Raw genomic sequence first — 24,852 nt, forward strand, 5'->3', positions numbered from 1 at the left:
GCATGATGTGCCTAATACCACAAACATATTTTTACAAAAAACATTTGCTGAAATGCTTTTATCTTAGCTTAAAAATAAATATAAAAGCAATTTGTTGGTTAAGAAGTTGGTTGAAAAGTCAAAAGAATGGTCTATTGTTCTGACACAGTATCAGAACAGGCTAAACCAATGGCATGAGTTTAGCATGGGTCTATCTGTTTGTCTGGCCAATAGTAGACAAGAGGTGTGTTCTTGAAATATGTTTAAAAAATTATTTTTGCTTAGTGTTAATGCAATTGCATCAGAAATTGTACACTTCAGCTTTTAAGCTGTTTTAAGTACCTGGGAAACTGACTTGCCACTTGATAGTTTTATTAACTCCACTACCATTCAAAGGTTTGGGTTTTATAAGACTTTTTAATGTTTTTTTAAGAAGTTATGCTCACCAAGGCTGCATTTATTTAATAAAAATATAGTAAAAACAGGAATATTGTGAAATATTATTATACTTTAAAATATTTTAAAACGTAATTTATTCCTTTGATGGCAAAGCTGAATTTTCAGCATCATTACTCCGTTCTTCAGTGTCACATGATCCTTCAGAAATCATTCTAATATGCTGATTTGGTGCTCAAGAAACCTAAAGGAGCACTACTTAATGTTTTTTGTGGAAACCGTGTTAAATTTTCTTTTCACGATTCTTTGATGAATGGAAAGTTCAAAATAACAGCTTTTATTTGAAAATAGTATAAAAATAATATTTTGTAATTTAGGCTAAGTCTTCATTGTCACTTTTGATCAATTTAATGCTTACTTGCTAAATAAAAAGAATTATTTATTAAAACAACAACAACAACAACAACAAAAACTTATTAACCCCAAACTTTTGAACAGTGGTGCATATAAATGTAAAAAAATATCATGCCTATGTACAGCTCAGTGCATTCAGATATAAAGGTTTTGAAAACTCTACACTATACATTGTTTTTCATGTAGTTTATCTCAGGTGAAGAAATCTGTTTTCAGAAATATGATAATGGCATCTAAATATAGATCGCACCTGCGCTGACAAGATTCTCCAAAGACTCTACCTATACTAAACTGTCCTATATGGAAAGTTGCATAAGCTACGCCAAGGAGTGTAATGCCATATAACAACAATGCATTTGTGTAATAAAGCAAAAAACAGACTCAGCTAGCAACAATACAATATGTTTTGATGATTTCTGTGTACAGGACCAGTTTTATGATTGCGTAGCTGAGTGTGGTTATGCTGATTATTCTGAATGACATGCAGCGAGCATCAAAGAGGAAATGGGCATTTCACTGCTGAAGTACCTGAATGAGAAGTGGTTAATTTGGGCCTTGCTCATGAAAGTTTCGGTTTGAAAAATGGGTGTATTCTGTATTGGTAATTTCAAACCATTTTTGGGCTTGACTGTTCCCTGCTACCTTGAAGCGATTGATAAGGATGAGGCAGAGTAGACAAAGAGTTAGTTTGTTAGTTCAAAAGCAGCGGTGTTTCTTGCATTTCCAATATACCATTAAACCCCACCCCTATAAAAATACAACTGTCTTTGTGTTCACAAGAGGTTTTTTCATTGTGATGCAAATGAGGAAGTCAGTGGTGTCAGTCTAACTCAAGAAAACAAATGTTTCTTTTATACACTTCGATCACGATTTCCTGATTTCAATGGGACTCTACTATTAGATGACTTACTATAATGAAGGAGACAACAGGAAAAACATCAAGAACAATAAACCAGTGTTTCATTGTTGCGGTCATAGGGTACTCCACACTTTTTATGTCTCAGTTCAATATGGCCCCCAAAAGCAGGCTGAACAGGCTCCTTGGATAGTGAAGAGATCCTTCTTATCAGCATCTCGTGTTACAAGAGTGAGGATTGATGTGTGTAAGTTGCTCAAACAGAAGGTTCTTGTTCGCTTGTGACCTTGAGTGAGCACCAACTTCAAACCTCACTCTCAAACTCGAAGCCTATGATGACACTGTAATTTGCTTCTATAGACAATTATGAAATCAGCAGCCATTAAGCATCAAAGAAACAAAAAATGGTTATCATTTACTCACACACATGTTTTTCCCACACAATGAAAGCCTTTGTTTTTATTAAGCTGCTGTCTTATTCTTTTTTCTTTTTTTCAAAACAACATCTTTTATGTTCCACAGCAGAAAGTCATGATGATCTATTTTTATTATTATTATTATTATTATTACTACGTGAAATATCCCTTTAAGGATCTTAATATTCAGGATTATATGTATACATACTGGCATGTACAAAAAGATCTAGCCCAAATCATTTAACATAAGATAGGAAACTTTATGACATGATACTCTATTATAAGTGAAAGTAACCCTTTATTATTTAGTTATTTGCTGGCATAACAGTCCTGTATGTAAAATCAATAAAAAGAGGTTGACCTTTGCATGACCTCACATCCACAAGTAAAATGAGTTTGAGTCATCATGATAGCCAGCACAGTAAGAGTAATGCACGGCGCCACCGTCAGTCCAAGAAGGGAAACAGATGCCCTTTTTGAGTGTGCAAGAATAACTTCAGCAGTGTGGGTCTTCCAATAAGTGGTCTTTAATAAGGCAAACTTCACTATTACTATTGCTCGCTTAATTTAAATATAAATAGAATTCACATCAAATGTGTAATCCCTGTACTCAGAGTTCACATCAAATATGTGTAACATGTGTCCCATATGTTTTTGCTCCAAGACGCATTTGTTTGTTTAAATTGATTGGATTTGCAAATTTTTCAATTGAAGGATTAGTTCACTCTCTGTTATCTTTTACTACCATCATGTCATTCCAAAACTGTAGCACTTTATGGAAAACAAAAAGAATTAAGTTAATGAATATTTGGTTCCAGTGAATTCAATACTCATGCAGGAGAGCAATGGTGGCTGTAACACATTTTTTTATAATCTTGGACTATTTTTGCTGACACTCTTGGATGCTTTATTAAGCTATAAAGTGAATTTGCAGGTAATGAGGGTAACAACTTGATTAAATGATGACAGAATTAAAAAAAAATGCCATGGGTATAAATTGAAGGGGGTACTTAAGCTACACGTAGAGACCATGGACCTGTTGGTGACCTTTATTTGACTTGGGCCAGTTTGCAATCACCTACTGTAGCAAAAATATTTAGAACATCTTATTAACCATACAGCAATGACCATATGGCAGATATTATAATTAACCATATACAGACCACCCAAAACACCTTAAGCCTGGGACACACCAAGCCGACGACAAAGAACTAGTGGCGAAGGAAGCCAACTGTGTTGGCGCCTTTCGTCGACTGCATCTCGGCCAAAAAGCTGTGCTCGAACGTACCAAAAGGACTAAAGGTGACTGTAAACTAGCACATGCGTTCTGCGCCTGCGTGTAAGTAAATATCTGTCTATTTCAGCAGGTATCAATAGTCTGTTTTCGTCATTTAAAAAGGGAAACTGAAACTAGGACTGCAGATATACAAACCGTTAGCAGTGCAGCGCGTGCTTACCATTTTGAATATCAATCACGATGATCACTTTCTTCATTCCAGTCATCTCATGTTATTGTGATCCAGTGCTCAGGTAAGATGACGTTAAATTATAACAGTCTTCTGTCTGTACTGCCTTGACTTCTTTGCATGCTTTCATCACTTTCGCTTTTATTCTTCTGCACTGACTTGTTTGCTAAGCTGAACAGCCAATCAGAGGTCTCTCTCTCTCACCGATGGCCCGACACCAATTTAACTTGCTGAATCGGCCCCAAAAAAAAAACAACACCGTGCGACTAGAGCCAACGGTGAGGAACACACCAGAAAAACTAAGCCAACCGATGCTCAAAAACGGCCCAACATTGCCCAATGACTTGCCGTTGGTTTGGTGTGTCCCGGGCTTTAGGATTGTGACATTTCTGTAGATAATCAGAAATTTCAGTTTTTATTAATCATTTCAATCAAGAGAAAGAATGGGTACAATAGTGACAAACATAATAATCCAAAAAAATTGTTAGTCAGGAAAATGTTTTCAGCTTGATTTACAACATCCTTCAAGGTCTGTTTGACAGCATGTGGAGGAATGTGAGGCCTTTTCATTGAGTGTGTGAGAGAGGGGCAGTGGTGGTGTGGGTAAACACCCTTCCTGGCTTCAGCCCTGGCCCACGCCTGCTTGGGCAGCCATTGATGCTGCACGCGTGCCTCCGTCCACACATAGGGGTCAATGTGATTTTAATGGCGGTTAAGTGTGCACAGACAAGCGGGCTTTTGTAGAGGGGGGTGAAACAACAGACCTCTTTTATCACCCTTGCTTTGTCCAAGCTGTTGAAAAGACTGAGTGGGACACGCCGTGTTTCGCTTTACTACTGAGAGTCAAGTGTGCAAGCTTGTCGGATGCTTGGAGAAATTTCTTGCCAGTTGTTCATATAGTTCAAATATCATGTCATGGTTATCACCTACTTGCAATCTATACACTTTGAACAATGCAAAATGTTCTCGTTCTTCTTTCATACATCCCTCCTTTCTCTGGGTCCAAAAATGCTCGCCAAATGTCAAATGCAAGTAAAACTGACTTTATTAATAAATGCATTATAATAATAATAATTATTATTGATAATTATTTTAGAATTATTATTATTAATGTCATGTTTATATATATTTGTGTATGCAATTATATATTATTTTATATTAATAATATATCTGTTTTATATTCATAATTACTTAAATTTAAATATTTAAATAAAAACTATGTAAAATACAATTTTATGGTTGTTTAGTACAATTTCTGTCCTGTAAATGTACCCGCCATTGTTACGTGTGGCAAAAATGACATTTTATCCCTTGGATATGATATATAACAACTATGGTACGCTGGTCATTTTAACAGACATTAACCACACTTTTACGTGCAGATGCCTCTGTTCCCGTCCTGAGGGATGTAAAATGGCCTGTAGGACGTTCAGATCTATGATGGGTGATGTTGTGTTTAACGGCCCTTTAAGTCCTGGACCTCATTCACTAGTACAGTGTATATAGGACAGCTGATTCATGTCATGCTGTATAGAACTGCCTGTCCTGTTTAGCAGCATTAAGATGATGGGGTACAAGAACTGGAACAGAAGGTGCTGTTCCTGCAAAGCTAGTGCCTGGACAAGGTGGCCATGACAAGTTTTAACATAAAAATGAGAAAGTGTTCTGACTACAGGGATTTTCTCTGCACGTGGTTACTATCCATCCCAAGTAAACCCTCACTCAAATTTATGGATGTACTGTAGCAGGACTGTTGGAGTAGGCTTTATTTTCATGCCTTGCACATCTGTAGCTGGGTCGTTGACAAATAAGGGTGTTTGATGACTCTAAAAATATTATGTAGTGTACATCAAGTACATCAAAGTAATATTACAATTTTTCATTACAACTTATTAGTAATATAATTTTGTTTATTTCTTTTTTAATACACTTCCAAATATCTAATATCCCCCTCAAAATTCTTAATTCATGAATATCTAAGTTTTTTGTTTGGTCACTCACACCACATGACTTTTATTTATCAGACAAATATATACTTTTTCTTCGTTTGTTAAATATATTTATTTTGTACTATAATATTTAAAGGAACACGCCACTATTTTTGAAAATAGGCTCATTTTCCAACTCCCCTAGAGTTAAACAATTGAGTTTTACCGTTTTCGAATCCATTCGGCGATCTCCGGGTCTGGAGGTAGCACTTTTAGCTGAAGCTTAGCATAGATCATTGAATCTGATTAGACCGTTAGCATCTCGCTCAAAAATGACCAAAGAGTTTTGATATTTTTCCTATTTAAAACTTGACTCTTCTTTAGTTACATCATGTACTAAGACCGACGGAAAATGAAAAGTTGCGATTTTCTAGGCCGATATGGCTAGGAACTGTACTCTCATTCCGGCGTAATAATCAAGGAACTTTGCTGCCGTACCATGGGTGCAGCAGGCGCAATGATATTACGCAGCACCTGAAAACAGGCTAACTTCCGTCAACATAACCAACATGACCACCTGCTTGCACAGGGGAGCGTGCCTTGCAACTATGGAGACATTTGTGAGAGACGATTCAGAAGATATTTGCTTTTGTGCAGATCCTGAACCGTATTTATTTGAACCAGAATACACTGAAGATGAGCTTTTGGAACGTGAAAGGCAAGAAAGTGCGGCTGAACTGACTGGTGCAGAAGGGAGGAGGAGAGCAGATTTGTTGGAAGTTACCTAGCTGGGGACTATTTTCAGGCGCTGCGTAATATCATTGCACCTGCTGCACCCATGGTACGGCAGCAAAGTTCCTTGATTATTACGCCAGAATGAGAGTATAGTTCCTAGCCATATCGGCCTAGAAAATCACAACTTTTCATTCTTAGTCTTAGTACACAATGTAACTACAGAAGAGTCAAGTTTTAAATAGGAAAAATATCGAAACTCTTTGGTCATTTTTGAGCAAGGTGCTAACGGTCCAGTCAGATTCAATGATCTATGCTAAGCTGCAGCTAAAAGTGCTACCGCCAGACCCGGAGATCGGCTAAATGGATTCGAAAACAGTAAAACTCAACTGTTTAACTCTAGGGGAGTTGGAAAATGAGCCTATTTTCAAAAATAGTGGCGTGTTCCTTTAAATATAAAACTGCTTTTCTTCATTATGATATCAGGATAGAACATCACCCTAAAATTTTTGTTTTATGTGCCAAATGTGAAGTGTAAGTAAAATTGACTTTGGTACATAAATTCATTATTATAATAATAATTAAATTATTATTATTATTATTAATAATATCATGTTTAGATATTTTTATATATTAATATTTAATGCATTTATTTATCATTTATATATAATAATTACAATTAATTCTGAGCAAAATTAATATTTAAATAAGTTATGCAAAATACAGTTTCATGGTTTGCTAGTAATATTTCTGTCCTGTCCATCCCCTCCCCTAAAATATTAAAATTAATTTTAATTTGGAAACTAACCCTCAAAATAATCTAAATGGTTTTATCATGAATCTATTGTGCTTTGTGACTTACTTTGAAGCGATAGTAGAAGGTAAAAAATGTTCTACGTTTTGAACAACGTAGTTGCATAGAGGTTGACAGGTATGATATAATAACACAAGTCATCGGGAAATGACACTTTTTTACAGAACTGATGATAGCATGCCTAAATTTCCAGCAAGACATTTTTTATAGGTTACCACTAAGTGTAATTATTATTGTGGGAAGAGCTTGAGGACATGAATCATAAAGCATACAGGCTCATTTAAACTCATCTGTGGCATTGTTTATGAATTACATGCAAAATACAACACATTATTCAGAGTCTAATTTGTTTTAGCAGGATATAAAATCAGTGCAGGTATTATAATGAACTTTTCTTAATTATGATATCATTCAGTTGTGCTGTGTATGAGGCGCTTCATTCTATTTCCATGACTGCTGTTTTTCCTTTCACGAGCAAGTCATTCAACTCTTTGTGGATGTACTTTTCCTCCTGCATGGCTGTCTATCAATAATTCACTTCCCCTTTTTCTTGAAATCTTTTAACACAACTTTTACACAAAGACTCCAGCAGCCACTGCTCTCCTGGTAATTATAGCAGCAGCTGCTTACAGAGTGGCCTCCCTAACAGCTTTCTCTATGGGAGTGTGTGTGTGTGTGTGTGTGTGTGTGTGTGTGTGTGTGTGTGTGTGTGTGTGAAATGGAACACCTGTTTGTTGTGGGGTCTCCAGATGACTGTTGTTGTCAAAGCCCACAGATGGGGGAAAGCGAAGGGGACTCGGCTCCCACCCCTTCACTATTCTAGCACAGGTTCCCTGCTGATCCGTCTCGCGGCCGCTCGCAGAAAGAATGAGACGGTCAGCTGGCTCACCCCAGAAATACCGCAGCAGACTCGGCTTTTGTCGTCTATTCCCTCCTCCCTCGCTTTCTCTGGCTACGTCCCATACTGTAAATGTAAAAAAGACAATGAATATACCCATGAGATTATTTGAACACCTTTTTATTACAATTTTTACCGAACTGAATCAGGTAACGATGTGGAAAAGAGTTACCCACATGAGCACCACTATTCAGTTGCCGTCTTTGGTCATCAACAAGCTAGTAGACTATTAAAGCTCTATCTGTACCAGAGGTTTCGCTACTAATAATTAGAGATGCACCGATACTAAATTTCTCCACCGATACCAATAGCCGATTATTCAGAGTGATATCTGTCAATACTGATAACGATACCGATAGTTTGGGGGTTCTGCCTTTTCTAACTTCTTTTAAATTAATGATAGGCTACTTTTATTATAATTAATAATTAATCATTATATTTTGAAAGAAATGCAAATAAAAACTTTATTCTCTCCATTTCATAAACTTGTTTCAAAATAACTGGTACCAGTTATAAACAAACACATTACTCAAATTAATATTAACACACATTAACTAAATTCTGAAGCTTTAATTAATATGTCTTAACTTTCTGAATGTTATTAATTCATATAATTACTATTAATATTGAGCATCAAACTGGTTTCTTAGCATTTTCTTTACTCAAAGCCCAAATGCAGCGCATTTTCCTGCCATCTTTTGATTGACAGTATATATCGGCCCTGACTATCGGCTGTTTTTAAGCTATCGGCCGATAGTGTGAAAATGTGCTTTTATCGGCTGATACAGATTATTGGCCGATATATAGGTGCATCTCTACTAATAATCATTATCCGTCACTTTGACAGACTTGGTTGTACATTTTGTGCCATGTTCTATTTTTTATCCCTCTGTAAAATTTTGTACCGCTTGTTATTTTTTTAATGTGACATTAATACCACAAGAACTTTTGGGGCAAGAGCTCTTTTAGTCTCACCAGGCATTCTTGGCTTTTTATTTTTGTTCTGCTTTCAGCAAGTGAAAAAGACAACAGACACTTTAAAACTTTTTTCTTTACTTTTAACATCCTATACTAGAGGAATGTCACTAAAGCAGGGGAACACAGATAATTTTTAACACAGAAATCTGTTAAAAAGATGATAAGCATATTATAATATCCATCAATGTTTTTTAAATTCTGTATATGACTGGTTGAATCAAACTTTGGTTTGTATACTGTTTAGTATTTCATTCATTATCAATGTTTCTTGTGCAGTTATGACCTCATAATCAGGTCAGAACAACCAGAACAGAAGCAGCTGGTTCAGAGGGGCTGCAGTAATAAAGACTGCAGTTTTATAAGTGAGCCTTGTCAAGACCACTGAAGGTAGTTATATATTCACCTGTGCATGTTATTTTGAAAAAAAAAAAAAAATAGTTTCTAGTATAGAACATATGGAACATTCACTCTTCACACTCCAATCAGTTCCTGATAGCTAAATCAAATTTCACCCTTCAGTTAATTTTTAACCTTGAATATTATATTTCACTTGTAAACAAATGGGTGTGTGTATATATATATATAAAACAGTTCTTGCTGGTTCTGAGAGGTCTTTCCAACCATGTGATATTCTATCGCCACGGGTGCCGTTTCACCATTTGAATCGAGCGAGTGTCATGGCGGACAAACAAATTCTCCATATTTTTATCGATGCTACTGTTATTTTGTAACGGAATGCAGTTTTAAGAGTTTTTTAGACGAGAATATAGTTGTTTAGACATCAGATAAGCTTACATTTATATGTAAACATAGCGCCTATTTGAAAATTTGTTTCAGAGATGCGAGCTCCAGGCCATCAGTGACCGTTCAGCGCTCATGTACCCGCAGAGAACAGCTTCATCTCGGCCAGTCCTTCGGGAATTTGCCACTGGCTCTTATGTAGATAGTGTTTAAACATGAGGTATAATTCGTTTTGTTTCGTTTAATATGTTGATTTGGTGCTCAAGAAACATTTCTTATCAATGTTGAAAACACTTTTGCTGCTTAATATTTTTGTGGAAACCATGATGCATTCTTTTAGGATTCTTTTATAAATAGAGAGTTTAAAAGAACAGCATTTCTTTAAAATAGAAATGAACATTTTAAATGTCTTTATTGTGACTTTTTTGATTAATTTAATCTGTCCTTGCTAAATAAAAGTATCAATTTCTTTCAGGAAAAATCTTATTGACCCCAAACTTTTGAATGGTTAATCTATGTAATTTTTAATTATGATTATTATTATTATTATTAACTTTAATTTTAATATTGTAAATAATAATCATCTTTGGATTGACAGTTCTGGTTCACATCCACATTGATAGGAAACATTCCATATTGTTTGTCCTGACAATGCAGCTCAGCTGGCAGCCAGATTAATTCTTTGAATATATTATAGTTCTCAAACTGATTCCCTGCTTTACTTTTGTGCCTTGTTTTGCTTCCAGCAGAGCTGTTTTTGATGACTTGCCCTCATGACTTTGCATGCTTTTACATCCCTTTTCATCACTAGGTTGATGTCTTCAGCGAGCTGCGAGTAGAGCACGTCTGAAGAGGAAAAGCTAAACTAATCCTGGGATTAAAAGGCTACAGTTTGTGTGGGCTAGATTAGGAGAGTGGAATCTGTTTTTAACCTTCGAAAAAGTGGCCACTGCAAAGACCACAGAGAGGTTGGTAATCCAGGATGTTTGAGCAGGCTAATTTCAGCAGCAGAATAAAGGGCAGCGGCCAATCCTGCCGGCTGGGCAGGTGTGTGGGTGGCTGCTCGGATTAGTATCAAGCAGGGGCTTCAGAGAGGCTTTACTTTAGCGTGTGCTATACTGTCTGCACGTCGACCTCAAGTTTATTGCTGCTCGCCTGCACTTTGTTGGATGCAAAGCTTGTTTAGGGATGGAGGATGATGGAAATTTCTCATCAATACAAGAGCCAGACATTTCAGTTGCGTTGCGTTGCTGTGGGTGCAAATGTAATTACATTTAAAATACGCCCCCTCAGTGGAACACAGCAGAGCTTTAGTGATAGATTAGCACTCCCGGTCCTGACCTTAATTCTGTCATAGCAAAATTTGACCCTGTCACTCATGGGTGTTGATAGTAATTTGATTTGAGGTGTAGTGGTCCGTGTAGGTCTAGCCTAAAGTGCAAGTAATTAGGCCAAAGGGAAGGGGATTTAGTAGCTGGTAACCAGGTAAAAGAGGGTATGTGTCCATTTTTCACTTGCTGTTATGCCTCACGCATAGAAAAGCATTCTAGCCTTTAAAGGGATAGTTCCCACCAAAATAAAATTTCTGTCATCCATTATTCACCCCTCATGTTGTTCCAAAACTATGACTTTTAACAGTCATTCTTCTCTGGAACATAAAAAAATGTTTGGAGAAATGTCTATGCAATGAAAATCAATGGTCACCCAAACTGTTTGTTTACTAACATTCTTTTGTTTCGCAGAAGAAAGAAAGTCATACGGGTTTGGTAAATGATGACAGAATTGTCATGTTTTTTTTTTTTGGTAAACTATCCTTATAAAATTTTTGACCATGAGCCTTTATACTTGACATTTGACAAATGACACTTTTGATGTTACGCACTACAACTTCTTTGTGATGCTCCATATTAAAAGTTCTAAACTATTTTGTCTAAAAACATTAAAAATAAAACGATATAAACTTAAATCAGTTTAAATGCTACAAGTGAATTTAGACAACACTGCATTAAGGTTAGATCACATTAGCAAAATTTCGACAAAATTTTGCTGAAAAAAGAAGTCCATGTAAAAAGTGTAGTGATGTATGAAGCACAGCCCACACAGAAATGAATGTCAAACCAAGCAGCAAATTTGTGTGACCAAATGAACCCATTGCAGAATCTGCATGGGGAAATCTTTCGCGAAATTCAAGAACTGTGTGGATTATTATTGAAATGATTGGATTTTACATGAAACTGTTTGTTGAACAACAATAAATGTGTCAGCGTCTTTATTGTCTGAAAATGAGAATTAAATTTTCAGTTCAATAAAGATTACTTTTAACAGTTTTATTTTATTATTAGTGTTTTTAAACAAACTTTAAGTAAGCATTAGATTACTGCAAAGGTCATCTGAATGTAAAAATAGGGGAAATGAGTATGAGTTTGAGGGTGTCCCATTTAGCTTTCTTCCTCTACTTTCTGTACTTCCTATTACTCACCAAATACCTTTCTTTTCCTGTAAGGACACGCTGATCAGCACAATACAGTAGTGATGGTCACTGTGACACTCTCACATAGTAACATTCATTACCTGACCCAGCCCTCACTCGCTGCCTTTTTATTTCTCTTCCTTTTCTACAATAGATGCTCTTGAGGGAGCATTTCGTTTCTGCTGTGAAGTGTCTCTTTGGTGGGTCTCGGTGACTGCGCTCTTTTCAGTGACGGAGTTGGTTTGCCGGAGGCTTTTCCAATGGCCATGTCCATAAACCTTCTTCCTAGACTTTTGCTGCATTTACTAACTCTAATATTGTACATTACAACATAATATATATTATGTCCAAATTGATTGTCTTGTGTTTAAAAAAAAAAAATGCTCTGCTTTACTCATTCACTTGCTTGGGTGGCTTAGTGAGGCAGCAAATGACTCTTGTATGAGAGGAATTCAATCACCTTTTACTGAAGCCCAATTAGAAATGATTTGTGATCCAAATTGCACAGTTCAGTTTTACAAGCAGATGAGCAGAGTCAGAAACCTTTAGATTTGACTTGTGTGTTTGCACTCAGAGAAGCTTGTAGGCTGGACAAATTGAGTGCTGTGTGTTGTATATATTGTAGCTACTAACTTTACTGTAAATGCTTTGCATAAGAAGCTTTGCTCTCCATATACATTATGTGCAGTATTACACAGCGGCCCACAGTTCCCCCATACATCTGACCATGCATACAGTTTGGCTTCTTTTAGTTTAATTTATTTCACATTTTAGAACATGATTGTGACATTACTATAGTACCATAGTAAACCTTTTTTTTTTTGGGCATTGATGCAGTAAGAATGTGGTGAGATTAAATGATAATGGCATGAATATGTCTTTGTTGAGTTTTTTTTTCATGAGCTACATGCAAAAAGAGAAAACTACAGCGTGACCAGTGTAGTTTGATTCACATAAAATTACTCTTTTGATCTGGTTCTTTTAATGATTCTTTTTAATTTTTTTATTTCAGTGAATTGTTTGAACGAGTTACTGATTCAAATCAGCCTGACACATCCTTCACTGAATGAACTTACTGAGTCAGTCAGAACGATTACTGAATCAACATCTGACTCACTGAACTGCAAGTTATCATTATTTTCAGTCTTGAATATTTGGATCACTTGGAAAAATGACTAGAGGAGCATTTTACTAAACGTATACACTACATTACATATTCGTTATATTTTTACTTAACCCTCTTTGTGGACTCATTTATTGTGTTTGGAAAAACAAAACTTCCATAAAAACAAGTTTTTATGACTGTCACCATAAAATGTTTGTACAGTATTTCAACAATGAATTAAAATAGATGTAAATATTAAAAAGTTTATGCACTATTTAAATTTTTGTATACAACTGTTTTTGAGTGTTGATTATTATATCTAAAACACACACACACACACACACACACACACACAATGGTTTTATCATTGTAAACCATCACTTTAAATGTGGCACAGTGTAGCAATGTAGTAGACAGGTTCAGGTTTTATCATCTGATGCACCCTTTTAAGGGAGAGCTGGTGTTATAAGGAGTGGTGAAATAAGGAATACAGAAGTCCCATAACAATTATTTCCTTGCATCACTTGCCAATTAAGCAGTTATTAGTTTGGCTCCTAGTTATAAGTAGAGATGGGAAAGAGGAATAGTAGATTCCTCCCTAACCATGTAAATGACGGTTAGCATGGCTTTCAGGAGGGATAAATGCTTGCCATATGGTCTTCTGGCCATGTCCAAGTTTTCAAATTAGCGGCTCTCATCCCTCTCATTACTGCTGTTCCTAATGGAAGGAGGAGGGGGGGTCGTCCGCTGCACGAGTGAGGTGGAGGCTGACGTTCCCTCGTCCAATGACTAGTCTGTTCCCTGAGAGTGTGAATGATAAACACGCAACCATAAATTAGCAGATAAGCTGCGCTGGCACTAACTCATTCTGGAAGCTCCTGAGAGTCTGCCTGCAGCTTTTGGGTATACTGTGCTATTACAGATCTTAAGGTTAGATGGAAATGGAACCATGTTTTTTTTTTTTTTTTTGAAATTTTTAAAATATTAATCTCACACAAGACCTGCAGCTGGTCAAATATGGGAAAAATGACGGGCAAAAATGATAATGGGCAAAAACGATTGCTCAAACTTTAAACAGGGACAGTAAAAAGTATTTTAACACTAAATAAATGCCACACTTAACCCGCAGAAAATTTCTCAAAATTATATTTAATTTTATTTATTTCATTTTATTTATTTATTCTTATTCATGGTTATTTTTTGTTTACTATTATAATTTTTTTTTTTACTATTTTTTTTACTATCATTTATCCTTGTTTATCCCATTTATCATCTGTCCTTGATTCTGATTGGTCAATAGCTGTGATTTATTCACGATAAAACACGGCTATGACCGCTTCACCCAACGGTTCTGTGTATCACTACACAACACCCTTAGCACCCACTCTTAGGAATGTAAACTGTTTGTTCTCAATTGATATAGTTCATTGATGTTTACTGTATTATGTAGAAGAGTTTTGTGAGAAAGAGATTGATTGAGTGAGTTTATTACCTGCATTCAGATTTAGCATTTTCCTTCAGGTCAGTCCTATGTTCATAATAAAAAATCTGTTTAAATGTCCGATGTATTATCTTGTCCTTTTAACAGTTATGGGGTTTTCCCATGACTGACAGCGCTAGTCAAAGCAATTGTCAGTTGCATCTTGTTCCTTGTTCACAACAATTCAGTTTTTTCAATGTAAAAGTCTTCACTACACTCATAAACACAGTCTTTGCCGCCATCTAATGGCGTAATAATGTAACTTCTGTTGCTGTTCACAGTCAGGGACTATTTTTTCCGGCAAAAGGAAGGCTTTTGGTGAAAGTTTACTTCAAGAAAGTTGCATTGATACATATTTTTGGCTTTAATATTTAATAATTAATATTTAATATATACATAATATTGGCTATTTAATATTCTGTTTCGCGTCGTGCCTTAGAACACCCTTCAGCCGTGATTTATTCACGATACAGCACAGCCTCTCGTACCTTATTGCTTACTCATATACTATGTAATTATTGATTATTTTTCACTATGAAAAAATCTGTTATTATTTACAGTACTAATGTGTAATATTCATAGTAGTTGTCATTTTTTGCAGTTTTTATATTATTATTATCATTTTGTTCACTATAAATGATGTTATAGTTATTGTGACTAACATGAAATATTATTTACTTAATATTTGTATTTCGTAATTTGTTTACTATATTTTTATATATTATATCATGTTTTATTATTATATTATATAACATGAATGGTGAATTCAGTCTCAGCAGTAAATTGTACTTTGTGCTATGTTTGGTATACATTGGAAAATAAAGGAATTAATGTATACTCGGATGGGGGAATAATTCTGAAATAGGACTTTGATAGGATTTTTTTTTTTAAACCATTAGCCTTGCTAGTGACCTCTACCACATATGTGAGCAAAACCCCTAAACACCCCCTCCCCATACAGACCACAAAACATCCAGATTACATCAGATTATTTTCACAAAGAGGATTTTAAAAGAAGGAAAAATCTTTAAATCAGATTGTTGGCTATTCCCCTGAAAGAACAAAAACAGAATTAATGATACATACTAAAGAAGACCATATAATCAGTGTCATTAATAACATGTACTGTAAATATCACAATATGATGATTGGATTATGAGCACAAGGAGCTTTTGAATCAGCGAGTGTCATTTCAGAGTCTTGTGTGACTTCCCACTAAATCCTTTAGATGGATCCTCTAGATGCTTTATCATCAGCATCCTGATGCAGGTTGCGGTCCGTTCAGCAGGGAACAGCAGGTCATTTGAGACGAGGCCCGTCCTGCAGCGGGGTGGACTCTGTGCAATGCAGCTGTGTTTTGGTGAACTCGGCCTGGGGTCAAACACCTCTGCTCTTCACCCTCCTGCCACATCCATCAATGTCTCGGCACGCCCCCTGCACTGCATGCTGGGAACGCTCCGCTCCTGCGCACTCCTGCGCTCAGACAAGAAGAGGAACAGGGAGTGTGACACTGTAAAAAACTAGGGACTCACATTTAAATTTGCTCACAAAGTTGTTACAGACTCACCTGATCCCCTCCAACTGATGCCCTCACCTACATTAACACAGTCTCCCACAAGGACTTTTAAGCATTGTGGGTACGTCTCTTTCTTTCACACTCATTAATGGCCTCTCTTTCACGCCCAGACCCTCTCTGAGAGTCTCTGCCCAGCCGTGCAACGATCCCGGCCTCCGCAACACACACCAGAGCTGACAGAAGGTGTGTGTGTGTGTGTGTGAGAGGACGTTTAGGGCACATGTGTTTCATCTGAGGGCCTCTTGCGCAGCTGTATTGTGGGAAACAAACAAAGAGTTATTATTGTGTCTGTGGTGAGATGGTGTTATGAGGGGTGAAACGGGGGCTTTATGTGTGTGTGTGTGATTCTTGGGGACGCTTCTGATTGGGTGATGAGCCACCGCTGCTGTTGGAACTGATTGTTGACTTGCCATCTGCCATCAAGAAAAGTGCGTGTATTGGTGCGCTCCACGTAGCTGGGTATTGAGTAGTCTGCGTCGCGGAGAGACGAGGTGGGAGGGAAGGAGTGAATGAGAAAGAGAGAGACGCATAAACATGCAGATGTCGCACGGCATAATGACTGGAACTCTAGACTCGATTTCGAGCTGCTGTTTGCATGACTAGTGTGGGAGGAGATTTGGTGTGTGTGAGATACTAAAGTCGTGTTTGCACCATACACATCATCTCACCGTATTTGATAATTATATAGATGCTGTTTATTGTATAGATGTTTTGATTATGACAGTCATTTACATCAGAAGGTTCTTTTGAAAAACCCACTGAAACTGTTTTTTGTTGAAACAATGGTGGTGTTGGCCACCTCTGTAGTAAGCAAGAATGGGGTAAGCTGTGTCACACCTTTAATTCTGCATAATTTTTGTCATATTATTACTTGGAAAAGCCCATCATATATCTGTAATAGAGAGATGCACTTAAGAAACATTTTTTTTTTTATAAGTACATTTCCTACATGGCTAGTCAAATGAAAATAATTAATTAAATGTTTATTTGTTTTATATTAGTTTCGTGTTTTGATTCGTATTTATTTTATAGAACTATTTTATTATTTATTCTGGCTAAAGACTACACATGGATTTTTAAAATAAATGTAAAGTAATTTTAATTAATTTTTTGTTTTCTTTTTTTGTAATATTGCTTTACTGTGCTTTGTGTTAAAGACTACCCATGGATTTTTAAATGAAGCATTTCCCCCAAAATGTTAGCTGTTGGGTGTATTAGATTCCTCGGGGTAAGTTGTGCCAGTGGCTCAACTAAACGTTCTGCTTCTAAATGGAAGAAAATACTATTGCTGTCACAAGCCGGGCTAGAACTCGGGTCTCTGGTGTGGTGGTTGAGATATCTGCCACAAGGCCACAGAGACTGTGATGTTGGACCCAAACGAAACACTCAAGGCAGAACTCCAGGCAATGTAGATTTAATAAAAAAAAAAAAGTATTTTCAAGCAAAAATCCAACAAAAGTTCTTCTCAGACAGAGGTATTAATAACATAAGAGATAATGGAAAAAACCACATGGGAAAATAAAAACTCCACGAGGGGAGAAAACAAAACTAGAGAACATTAATAACCAAATAACTCAAAACACCTTACTTGAGATAGCTTGGAAAGACTTGGAGAGACAAAGCAGGAAGCACGCGGCCAAGACTCAAAAACCAAGTGAGGAACAAGGGGAAAAAACACAACTAAAATACCCTAGGAGAAACAAGGCACAGGTGACCTGGATAATGCTAACAAGGATCCATGTGGAAAAACTAAGGCAGAGGGGAACACAGGGGACCTCTAGAGGCATGGAGACAAACTACAGGAGGTAGGATGCTGACAGGACCCCCTCCTCTAGGAACGGCTCCTGACGTTCCTTCCAGAACACCCCGGCCTCCGGGTGCGAAATTCTCGGATCAAACTTGGGTCCAGGATGTCTTTGGCTGGAACCCAGGAGCGCTCCTCCGGCCCGTAGCCCTCCCAGTCCACCAGATACTGAAGTAAGTTCTGGACCCTCCGGGAGTCCAGTATCCGGTGTACCGTGTAGGCTGGCTGGCCGTTGATGATCCTGGGAGGTGGAGGGGGTCTGTGTGGGGGGGCAAAGGGAGAAGACAAGACAGGTTTTAGTAATGAGACATGAAACGTGGGGTTAATTCTAAGGGAACGAGGGAGAAATAAACGATAAGAAACAGGGTTAACTTTCCTTGCTATGCGAAAAGGGCCAATGTATTTCTGGGAAAGTTTCTTGGACTCGACCCGGAGGGGCAGGTTCTTCGTAGCTAGCCAAACTCTTTGACCGGCTCGGAAATTAGGGGCTGTCCGGCGGCGGCGATTAGCCTGACTTTGGTATCTCTGGGAGGTCCGAAGGAGGGTATGCCTAGCCTTCCTCCACGTTAGCCGACAGCGTTGGACAAAGCGCTGGGCTGAGGGAACACCAACTTGCGCCTGTTCCTCGGGGAATAATGGAGGGGTATATCCAAACTGGCATTCAAAGGGGGATAGTCCAGTGGCCGAGGACTGGAGGGTGTTGTGGGCATATTCAGCCCAAATGATATAGGTGGCCCAAGACGTGGGATTACTGGCCGCCATACACCGCAGAGTGGTCTCCAGATCCTGATTAATCCGTTCCGTCTGGCCATTAGACTCTGGATGGAACCCAGATGATAGGCTGGCAGTGGCCCCAATAAGCCTGCAGAAGGCTCCCCAGAACCGGGACGAGAACTGGGGACCTCGGTCGGAGACAATGTCCAGGGGAATACCGAATATCCGGAAGACATGGTTCATGAGGAGCTCTGCAGTCTCCTTGGCCGTAGGCAGCTTGGGCAGGGGAATGAACCGGGCAGCTTTAGAGAACCGGTCTACAACCACCAGGATGACTGTGTTGCCCTGGGATGGTGGGAGTCCCGTAACAAAGTCCAGAGAAAGGTGCGACCATGGCCTGCGGGGGACAGGTAAGGGACGGAGCAGTCCTTGAGGACGCTGACGTGTAGACTTTCCTTGATTGCACACGGGGCAGGCCTCCACATAGACCTTAACGTCATTTTTGATGGACGGCCACCAAAACCGCCGCTGGAGGAAGTCAAGTGTGCGAGCAGTTCCTGGATGGCAAGTCAAGGGAGACTCATGACCCCACTGCAAGACCTGGGCCCGGGCAGATAGAGGAACGAACAGGCGTCCAGCGGGACCACCTCCTGGATCGGGCTCACGGGCAAGGGCCTCTCGCACCACCCTTTCCAGTTCCCACTGAAGGGGCGCGACAATCCTAGACCTCGGAATAATCGATGTCAAAGGCTTCTCTTGTGTCTCGGGAGAGTAGGCTCGAGACAAGGCATCCGGCTTGACGTTCTTGGTGCCGGGTCTGTAAGATAGGAGAAACTGGAATCGATTAAAAAAACAGAGACCATCGAGCTTGCCGAGTGTTTAACCGCTTAGCCTGCTGGAGATATTCTAGGTTCTTGTGGTCTGTAAGAACCTGGAAAGGGTGCTGAGCCCCCTCGAGCCAGTGGCGCCACTCCTCCAAGGCAAGTTTTACCGCGAGCAATTCACGATCCCCCACGTGGTAGTTGCGCTCAGCATCCGACAGGCGGCGGGACATGAAGGCGCAAGGGTGTAACTTTCCATCCTCACCCCTCTGAGATAGGATGGCCCCTACCCCCACCTCTGAGGCGTCCACCTCCACCACGAAAGGTTTTTCTGGGTCAGGGATCACAAGAATGGGAGCGGAAGTGAAGCGGCGCTTGAGATCCTCGAAAGCCCCTGCTGCCTCTGGACCCCAGTGAATCTTGGCTCCTCCTCCCTTGGTAAGCGCCGTCAAGGGGGCCACCACAGAGCTGAAATTCTTAATGAACCTCCTATAGAAGTTCGCAAAGCCAATGAAACGTTGAACCTCCTTGACTGTGGCAGGTATGGGCCAGTTGTGAACTGCCTCAACCTTCTTAGGGTCCATCTCCAGGTGGCCAGGAGTGACGATGAACCCGAGAAACTGAGCCTGGGTAACATGAAAATCACACTTCTCGGGCTTTACGTAGAGATGATTGTCAAGGAGTCTCTGGAGAACCCTGCTAACATGCCCCTCATGCTCCTCCAGTGACCTTGAGAAAATGAGGATATCGTCCAGGTATACAAAGACGAATTGATTAAGCAGGTCCCGGAGAACGTCATTAATCAGTGCTTGGAACACTGCGGGGGCATTGGTGAGCCCGAACGGCATCACGAGATACTCATAGTGGCCCGTGGGGGTGTTGAAGGCAGTCTTCCATTCGTCCCCCTGCCGGATACGCACAAGATGGTAAGCATTGCGGAGATCCAGTTTAGTAAAAATGGAAGCCCCTTGAAGCAGCTCAAAAGCCGTGGCCATGAGAGGTAGGGGGTATCGATTCCTAACCGTGATCTTGTTGAGGCCCCGGTAATCAATACAAGGCCTAAGACCCCCGTCTTTCTTCTCAACAAAGAAGAAACCCGCCCCAGCCGGGGAAGTAGAGGCACGGATGATGCCAGCTGCCACAGACTCCTTAATGTAGGTATCCATAGCCGAGCGCTCGGGGGGAGATAAGGAGAAGATCCGACCCCTGGGAGGGCAGGAGCCAGGGAGCAGATCAATAGCACAGTCGTAAGTGCGGTGAGGTGGTAAGGAGGTAGCCCGGGACTTGCTGAACACTGCCTTGAACTGATGATAAACACTAGGGACTCGGGACAGGTCGACAGACTCTTGAAACTCAGAACTAGGAGCTGGGGGACTCTGACGCAGGCAGGTGAGTTGGCAAGTGGAACCCCAGCTTAGAATGGTGCTAGTGAGCCAGTCGATATGGGGATTATGTCTTCGCAGCCAAGGATGACCCAGGATAATAGGGTACTCGGGGGAGTCAATAAGATAGAAGGTCTCCTCCTGCTGGTGTTGACAGACAGTAAGTTGCAGGGACTGAGTGGCCTCTGTTACTTTGCCCGGTTCCAGAGGTCTGCCATCCAAAGCGGTAACTGCCTGGGGGTGAGGAAGAAGTTGGGTAGGGATCTTAAGTTCCTTAGCCAAGGTTAGATCCAGGAAGTTGCCTGCGGCACCAGAATCAATCATAGCCTGGACCAGATGCTGGTGGCCCTCCCAGGCCAAGGTAGCTGGAACAGCTAGGACGGCGTTAGCAGGAGGAGCTCTAATCTTCCCCATCACAGCCCTCCTGTTGCTGGGCGGGGACAGGCGTTTCCCGAAAGCTCGGGGCAAGTGGAGCGGAAGTGGCCGGAAGCACCGCAGTAAAGGCAACGACGCTCCCTCATGCGACGTTCCCTCTCGTTGGGAGAAAGCCTGGAACGGCCCAACTGCATGTCCTCCGGGGAATCATGGAGCTGTTCAGGAGCTGGGGAACCTCTGGACGAAGGAATACAAACTGGAGAAACAGACCTGCTCAGAGGAACTTGGGACTGAGACTCCTTGCGGCGAGCCGCCCTCCGCTCTCTCAGGCGATTGTCTAGGCGGATGGCCATTGCTATGAGGGACTCGAGATCCTCAGCTGGTTCTCGAGTGGCTAACTCATCTTGAAGGGGCTCAGACAACCCTCCCTGAAAGCAGACCCTCAGTGCCTCATCGTTCCATCCGCTCTTTGCCGCTATGGTCCGAAACTCAATGGCAAAATCTGCTGTGCTACGGGAACCCTGACGGAGAGTGAGTAGGCGCTTGGAAGACTCCCGACCACTGACAGGATGATCAAACACTCGCTTGAACTCTTCCACAAATGCCGCGTAGGACTCACAACAGGCACCCTGAGATTGCCACACTGCGGAGGCCCAAGAGAGCGCCTTGTCAGAGAGAAGGGTAATAATGTAAGCAATCTTGGAGCGGTCTGTGGGAAAACTTGAGGGTTGGAGCTCGAAGGTGAGGGAGCACTGGGTGAGGAAACCCTGGCAGGAACTGGGATCTCCAGTGAAGGGTTTTGGAGGTGGCAGTCGGGGCTCCACCACGGGAGAAGGCCTGTCGCCACTCTGAGGTGATACAGAGGAAGGTGAAGAACCAGGGAGGCGTTCAAAGAGCTGGCGGATGGAACTCATCACATCGGCCAGGAGTTGAGAGTGTTTGGCCATTAGCTCTTCTTGTCGGCTGAGAACGGCTTCATGGCGCTGAAAAGATGCCTCGTGTTGAGCAATCACCGCCAACAGATCCTTGGAACCGAGTGTCTCTGGGTCCATGAGTGACTTGGTTTTTCTGTCACAAGCCGGGCTAGAACTCGGGTCTCTGGTGTGGTGGTTGAGATATCTGCCACAAGGCCACAGAGACTGTGATGTTGGACCCAAACGAAACACTCAAGGCAGAACTCCAGGCAATGTAGATTTAATAAAAAAAAAAAAGTATTTTCAAGCAAAAATCCAACAAAAGTTCTTCTCAGACAGAGGTATTAATAACATAAGAGATAATGGAAAAAACCACATGGGAAAATAAAAACTCCACGAGGGGAGAAAACAAAACTAGAGAACATTAATAACCAAATAACTCAAAACACCTTACTTGAGATAGCTTGGAAAGACTTGGAGAGACAAAGCAGGAAGCACGCGGCCAAGACTCAAAAACCAAGTGAGGAACAAGGGGAAAAAACACAACTAAAATACCCTAGGAGAAACAAGGCACAGGTGACCTGGATAATGCTAACAAGGATCCATGTGGAAAAACTAAGGCAGAGGGGAACACAGGGGACCTCTAGAGGCATGGAGACAAACTACAGGAGGTAGGATGCTGACAATTGCAGATTACTATAATTATTAATAGTGAATGATTATAATATTACTCTAAATATTACTATTATAACATGTTAAAAATTGTTGTACAGCATTCATATGTCATATATTAAACTTTTCCTGACTGGTTTATAAAATGCGAATAATGTGCAACAAAAAGTTTTGCCGTGGGATAGTGCATTAGTAAATTGTAATTTTTAATTTTCTTATCTATTTTCATATTTTATTTGAAATGTGGATGATTCACATATTTCTCAATGGTTCTACACATCTAACAGTACCTCTATTTTGGGCAAGTCACTGGACCATTTTTTTTTTAAGAAGTCATATTTCCGTGGCAGTTTGTTATAGATTTGTCGAATTTCAGTTGATAGCAGATATTCTTAAATATAATTATGAGCAATAGTTTTACTCCAATCTTGTTTCTCTTTGCCTATAATGCATCAGAAGTTGCACAGCTTACCCCACATCCCTTGTGTCACCTACAGCAGTCATTTCAGACCAACACAGATGCGCATACGCACTTTTTTTCTTTTTTTTTCAGAACGCGAGTTTAGGCTTAGGCGAGGGGCCTCACGTTTGAGTGTTCTTCCTTACACCAATGTGCTTATAAAGGTCAGACGAAGACACGCCAGCAGCTCCAGGATTTTAATAACTTATTTATCAGCAGCCTTAAGATTGATCACAGTAGTCATAATTGATGACTCAGGCTTTTTTTTTTTCTTTATTGAGTTTGTCTGCACATTCACTTTCCTTCTTAATACCCACTAAAGCAGACAGAAGGAACTTAAAAAAAGCATCTGTAACTTTCCATTTTCATTTTATGCCAGTCAGCTGAATGGTTGAACATGTTTTTTTTTTATTTATTTTTTTATTATTTGTAGCATTATTCCTAATTGTTTGTGTGCTAAAACAGGATTGTTTTGACGGCATAGAGCACATTATTCAGTTCTGCTGATTTTCCCGACTCTAGTCGACCAGCTTTGCCAGCTGCAATTAAGTGAAAAGCATTGATGCTGCAGTCTACGCCAAAATGATTTTTTGCAGCTACAATTGTACAGATCATTGCATTTCATATTACCATTTCAGTGACATTTTAGAGACCAATAAAAGCAATATTGAATGTTTTTACCCTGTTCAATATATGTAAATGAAATGCTTTTCATAAGAGTTGATTTGACTTGTCTCAAGAGTTTATTTTAAAATGTCTAACAAAGTCATGTGATGGAACCAACAAGCAGAAACAAGGCAACACTTTATTTTAAGGTGGCATAGTTACATGTTACTACATGTACTTACTATAGTAATAACAGTAAATTATGCATGATTACAAGTGACTAACCCAAAATCAAACCCTAACCGTAACTCTTTAGTAAGTACAGTATACAGTTAGTTAATATTATTCAGTACTTATTTGAGTGAGTACAATGTAACTACATCACCTTAAAATGAAGTGTAACCAAAAACAACAACATAAAACGGGAAGTGATATCATACAGAGGACCTCTGCAGACCTTATGAGTTGTTACTGTGTGTCAAGGACAATAAATCTCAGAAAATATCAGATAATTTGACTTTTTTGAAAAAGTAAGATTAGTTCATGTTGTAAAATGTCATTTGGTGCAACTCCCCAAAAACTTCATGACATTTATGAAATATTATATTATTATTATTATTATTATTAGAATTTATATAAAAAATATATAGTTTAAAAATATTACCTTAATATAATGACATGTATTGAAGATTAAGGAAAATATTTTTTACCTGATTGTTAAACATTTAAGTCATTAAATGTTATTTTCTTTGGAAAAAAAAAAAAAAACACAAGCTAAAAACATTTATTCATTGTTTGTTTGTTATTGTTTGATTGCTTCTTTTCTTATTGCCCAAGTGGGGACAGTTATCACTT

General features: G+C 39.5%; 2 protein-coding genes and 1 long non-coding RNA gene across 8 annotated transcripts in view; 2 read left to right on the top strand and 1 right to left on the bottom strand.

The window, feature by feature from the left end:
• Positions 1 to 24,852, bottom strand: part of rsrp1 (arginine/serine-rich protein 1) — a 209,980-nt gene that overhangs the window by 182,286 nt on the left and 2,842 nt on the right. The window lies entirely within an intron of this gene.
• akt3a (v-akt murine thymoma viral oncogene homolog 3a) overlaps positions 1 to 24,852 on the top strand; it is a 99,363-nt gene that overhangs the window by 36,151 nt on the left and 38,360 nt on the right. The gene's annotated exons all lie outside the window — the stretch shown is intronic.
• LOC127525408 (uncharacterized) lies at positions 15,414 to 23,853 on the top strand. The gene is made up of 2 exons (XR_007933326.1): positions 15,414 to 17,680; positions 22,558 to 23,853. It is a non-coding gene; the product is annotated as an uncharacterized LOC127525408 (long non-coding RNA).

This window comes from Ctenopharyngodon idella, chromosome 13, assembly GCF_019924925.1.
Source record: "Ctenopharyngodon idella isolate HZGC_01 chromosome 13, HZGC01, whole genome shotgun sequence".
NCBI lineage: Eukaryota > Metazoa > Chordata > Actinopteri > Cypriniformes > Xenocyprididae > Ctenopharyngodon > Ctenopharyngodon idella.